This window comes from Tachypleus tridentatus, chromosome 1, assembly GCF_004210375.1.
Source record: "Tachypleus tridentatus isolate NWPU-2018 chromosome 1, ASM421037v1, whole genome shotgun sequence".
Classification (NCBI taxonomy): domain Eukaryota; kingdom Metazoa; phylum Arthropoda; class Merostomata; order Xiphosura; family Limulidae; genus Tachypleus; species Tachypleus tridentatus.
The window spans coordinates 15,417,397-15,423,585 of NC_134825.1; the positions used below are offsets into that span (position 1 = coordinate 15,417,397).

Here is a 6,189-nt window from a genome sequence, read left to right on the forward strand (position 1 = left end):
AATCAAAATTTGATGAACCTACATGATTGTCTGACGTGAGGAACGTATTATAATTATATAATTATTGTTGTCTTTTAAAATTGAATGTGTGTATGTCTGATATAAATAACAAGCGATACACAAACATTCAAGTATGAATCTGTCATACACATAAAAATAACTGGTACACAAATATCCAACTATACAGATGTCTGACATAAAAGAGAAGTGATACAAAACCATCTAGTATGGGTCTGTCTGCATAGAAAAAAATTAATGACACATTCACATATAACAGGAGGACTGTCTAATATAAATAATAATGATATACAGACAAACAACTATAGCTCTCCATGACATAGAAAACAAGTGAAACACAAATATAAAACTATAGGTTTGTCTGATATAGAAAAAAAAAAGTGATACATACACATCCAACTATATGTCCTTAAGACATAGAAAAGTAAGTGATGCACAAACATCCAACCTTAGAACTGTCTGATAGTTAATTAGAGATCTGTATGACATAAAAAGAACTGACACACGAACATCCATGAATAGGTCTCTTCGAAGTAGATAAACAAGTGAAACTCAAATATCCAGCTATAGGTCTGTCTGACATGGAAAGCCAAGTGTTACACACACGTCCAAGTATGAGTATGTCTGGCATAGAAAAGAAGTAATACACAAATATCTAAGTATGAATATGTCTCAATTAGAAAAATAAGTGATGGACATACATGTAAAAACAGATTTGTCAAACACAGGAAAAGAAGTCATACACAAGCATACAACTATAGGTATGTCTGATATATAAAAAAAGTGATACACCAACATCCAAGGGTGGATCTGTCTGACGTAAATAAAATAAGAGATACACAAAATATCATCTGATAAACAAATATGCAAGTATAATTTACTCTGGCATAGAAATACAAGTGACAAGGAAACATGGATTTCTCTGATGTAAAGAAAGAATCGATACACAAACTTCCAACTGTAGGTCTGTCCGACCTCGGAAAATAAGTGATAGACAAACATACATCTATAGCTTTATCTGACATAGAAACCAAGTGATACACTAAAATCTATCTATAGATCTTGATGACGAGAAATCCACTTGAAATAAAAATGCATCTCAGAACTGCTGGTATGGGTATTAAAACATTTACTGAGAAGGAGAGAACAACGTTTCGACCTTCCTAGGTCATCTTCAGGTTAAGAAAGAGAGAATTTGCAAGTGACCATTGCTGGACATATGTCTTAGGGATGAGAGTATAAACGGGTACAGGATTGTAGGGGGCGGTGCAGTTGGATGTTAGGTTATGTCAATTAGATATAACTGTCTTAGTTTTTCAAAACTGTTACCAATATGCTTAGAGTTATACCATCGATGAAAATAAACATAGTTTTCGTGGGCGAATTCTATATAGATTTGATTAGCTTGCTTGCGAAGATGACTTAAGAAGGTCAAAACATTGTTGTGTATTTTATTTTAATTAAAGATTTAATACCCATAAAAACCGTCTTGAGAACATATAGTTTCAAACAGCTTCACAGTCTATGTGAACCTGTGGAAGATAAGTGGATTTCTTATAACATGCTCTTACTATGATCATTCTGTTAAATCCTCCACGCAAATTACTTGAAAACCCAAATAACATTTATTCGTATCTTGATTCTGGATAAGCATTCAACAAACTGAAAGAAAGAATTGATCAGTACTCTGTGTTCATATTTTGAATTCTTGAAGATCCACTGATTAGGTACAGATGGTGGTGGTAATTTTGCAGATAGCCCTTCAGTAAAGGTTGGGTGAAATTTACTCAGCTCGTAACCATAAAATTAATTATACTATAATTTTTTGATAATGTAAGCATATCTTTGCAATATTTGACAGTTTATTGGTACACACTGCCGAGCTTTCAAAACAAAATATGCCATTTTCAATTAAATATTAAGATCTTTTAATTAAAGATTTTCTTGTATTTTTTTTCGTTACCAGGATGTTGACTGTTCAACATGCAAAATAATTTTGATTTTAAGATTGAAAATATTTTTAAGGATCAAAACATTTTCAGATTTTACGTACAAAATCTTTATAATCCCAGGTAATTATGAACGTCGTTTTATCAAACAAACTTTATATTTATCTGTTATTTTCACTACTTTATCTTCATACGGGTTGGTTCAATTTGACAGACTTCGTAACCTGCATAAAAAATTGGGGAATAAATATAAATTATGTTGTTGTTCCTAGGAAAACTACATGTGACAACATAAAAACAGAAATGCTTAATCTAAATATCTTAACAATATACATGTTAATTTTAGTATATTGGCCAGACAGTAGTGCCTGGCTAAAGTTATGGAAATTGTAGTTACGCTGCTCACGTGCAATGATGTTACCGTATTCAAGAATATAAAACTGACCTTTATAAAGCAACCTGTCTTAGTATACTAGTGTTGTTTTGCAATATACAGTTTGTTTGTGTTTCGAATTTCGCGCAAAGCGACACGAGGACTGTATGCGCTAGCCGTCACTAATTTAGCAGTGTTAGACTAGACGGAAGACAACTAGTCATCACCACCCACTGCCAACTATTGGGCTACCCTTTTAGCACAAATAGTGGGATTGATCGTCACATTATAACGCTCCCACGGCTGAAACGGCGAGTATGTTTGGCGCGACTGGGATGCGAACCCGCGAACCTCAGATCACTAGTCGCACGCCTTAGCACGCATGGCCATGCCGGACCCAAATTGTAACGCAATCGAGCAAGCCAGGATTCGAACCTGGAATCTTCTGTTCCGTAGTCAGACGCGTTATCCATTGCGCCACTAGCCCGCTTTGATTAGTCAGAGAAACTAAATTTATCTTTTTAATTCAAATATGATTTCTTGGTTCATTTCTACTTCGAGTTCTTCAATTAAAGATTATACTTTAATCTAGTCATGTATTAGTTCTGTAAAGATCTATATTGAAATAAAGGAGGTTACAGACCTAATAACAACCCAGTAGAAAATGAATTTTTGTTTACAAAAATATACGTTACTTTTTTGTTTGTTGGTAATAAGAAATTGTTTCAATTTTATTAAGTTTATCCAGTCACATTAATTGGCACACAACTAGAATAGCATTCAAATAAATACAACTCTAGAAGTTTCCTTGTTAAATCTCCTGTAATTAGCGGATATAACCCTCGGTAAAAAATAGAAATCCCTTGTTGTTCCTAATTATTAACAGTTGTTGTTTTTAATTATTTTCCATTGACGGTCCTATTTATTATCTATTGTTGGTTTTAATTTATTATTTCTATTATTATCTGATATTGTCCACTAATTATTATTGTTGTTCTTAATTGCATCTTCCTAATTATTAATTATTAGAATAATCAACACAACAAACATGCTTGCACCATTCCTTTACCAGCGTGTCCCTTTCACAGCACCCTTAGTGTCAACAATTTGTCTCACCTTAGGCAAAAGAAAAAAAACAACTAACAATTCCGTTTATGAAGTCGTTATGTCCAAACAGCAAAACTTAGTAACTATTTATATTCTAAAAACGTTGTAGCCGTCTGAAAGAAAAAATACACGGGTAAAAACAATACTTTTATTTCGTTTTAAACAACCTCACATAATGGGATGTTATGCGCCTACTGGGTACGGTACCTTGGAAATCCCACTATTCACCGTTCGCGCGGTACGTTTTTTTATCAAGGGATTTCAGGTTCGCTGAGCCCCAAATTGATATCAAAATGAGTTAGTTCCATGCTGGATTCGGTCGGCCCGGATGACTAGCTGTGTTCCCTCTGGCTTGCCCTTTACACTGTTAAATTAGTAGGAACGGACTAGCTGTGTCCTCTGGTCTTACACTGATAGGAACCTCGTGTAGCCCTCGTGTAACTTTGCACGAAATTCAAAACAAACCAAACCAAACTAGGTATCAGGATCATAAAACAAATATTCAAGTTAACATTTTTTAATAACATGATCACGTTCAGATTTGCAGTTATGAATGTTCCATTTCCAAATACGAATATTGTAGATAAGTTATGTTACAGTGTATGCACTACGTACGGCATATTAGTTATATTTGTCCGGCATGGCCAAGTGGGTTAAGGCGTGCGACTCGTAATTTGAGGGTCGTGGGATCGAATACTCGTCGCACCAAACATGTTCGCCTTTTCAGCCGTGGGGGCGTTATAAAGTTGCGATCCATCAAACTATTCGTTGGTAAAAGAGTAGCCCAAGAGTTGGCTGTGGGTGTTGATGACTGGCTGCCTTGTGTTACACTGCTAAATTAGGGAAGGCTAGCGCAGATAGCTCTCGTGTAGCTCTGTGCGAAATTTAAAAACAAAAAAATTAGTTATATTAGAATTTGCTTACCTTTACAATACTTCTTAGAAAGAGCTCGTAAAGTCTGTGATTTTTAACAAACAAGACTTCTTCTGTTATATTTTTTTAAAAAATCATTTATTTTGGTGGGAAATTGAACAGTATTCGTGTTACTGATTAAAGTTGTATAAAGTTTACAGAATATTGTGACCTTTCAAAATCTACATCCACACTTTACTTATTTTGGTAATTATTTAGGGTTATAGTGAATCGAGTTAATGTATTAAAATCATTGGTTTTACCTCTCGTTAATTTAAGATCTTGTCATGAATACTCAATTTTACGGTACTATTGTGAGGCATTTGCCACACTTGCGAATATTCTAACTTTCTAAGATATATCATTGTCATTAAACACCTTATGAACTTTTCACGTTTACCTTTTAATTTTTACACAAGACTCGACTTATTTTATCTGCTTCTTGTCCACCTCCAAGTGTCTCAGCATTAAGTTAAAGGTTTTGGTCCCCATCGTGGGCAGAGTACATGTAATATAGTGTGTAGCATTATACCAAACGACAGCCAATACAAATGGGTTCCATGAGTTTTATTAAGTGCACAAATTAGTTCAAGTGTGAATAATTATTCTAAGTTGTCTGATGTTGATGGAACAGATTAGCCGATATTTATTACTTCTTTACGATAGCTTGAGCTGAAGGAACATCAAACTATATGTAACCCACGATTTCACATTGCTATTACAATTACTGACAAAGGAGACGCTAATGTAGTTTGGAGTTATGAACTGTACATAGATGACACTGGAGACATCTATCCGACACCTAATTTTACATGTGATGGAATTCACCGTTGTACGCAAACTCAAAGAGCCGACACCATAAACAGACTAACCGACGAAGGGCGAAACTTTAGTTTATAAGATCCTAGAATGTCTATCTTTTTTGTACTACCCAAGATCCATAACCCTAAGATTACAGGAAGGCTCATCATGTTTGTGTACAAGTGTTCCACAAAACTGATTTCTAATTTTATTGATAACATTCTTTATCTTATCGTACATAAATTAAGGTTCCTACAAATTGTTCATAATCTTCATGGGTAATGTAATATCTCTTTACATAATCAATCTTTACATTGAAGGCTTAAAACCTCTCAAGTTTTTTCTTGATGGACGAGTTATACTCCTACCTTCCACTGATAAAATTTTACAACTTGTACTGATTCTAAATATATTTAAGTTTAATGACAATTACTCTATGTTGCTATGGGAACCAGAATGGAATATTCGTATACAAACTGTTTGTTTAATAATTTGGATTTTTTGTTTTAAGAAAAGTTCCCTATTTGTACAGAAGGTATATTGACATCATTCCCAGAAACTTTATTCGTGACAGGACTCAATTTGGCAGCTTTATTATTTTTAATTATGTTTTCAGCCTGTTCAACCCTTCTTTAACTTTCAGCTGGCGGCAGATCGTTATTGAAAATAACAATCTGTTCAGTCTGTGTCTCTTGGTATTACGTCCAGTGCAAATGTTGACGATTATATTTCTTCATATGTTCATCTTTCTTGTAGGTTTCAAAAGTTCAGCCACACTGACATCCATTTTCCTGTGTTACAGATGTAGCTAACAATGGCATCCATCCATTTTTTTTGTGTTACTGGTATAGTTTAACACTGACATCCATCCATTTGCTTGTGTTATTGAGGGGTAGTTTAACACTGACATCCATCCATTTCCTCGTGTTACTGAGATGTAGTTTAATACTGATATCCATCTATATCCTCGTGTCACTGATGTAGTTTAATACTGGCATCCATTGATATCCTTGTGTTTTTGATGCAATT

General features: G+C 34.3%; 1 non-coding gene across 1 annotated transcript; it reads right to left on the reverse strand.

Moving 5' to 3' along the window:
• Nucleotides 1-2,754: 2,754 nt before the first annotated feature.
• On the reverse strand, nucleotides 2,755-2,827 carry TRNAR-ACG (transfer RNA arginine (anticodon ACG)). Its single transcript has one exon. It is a non-coding gene; the product is annotated as a tRNA-Arg (tRNA).
• Between the last annotated feature and the right edge of the window lie 3,362 nt (nucleotides 2,828-6,189).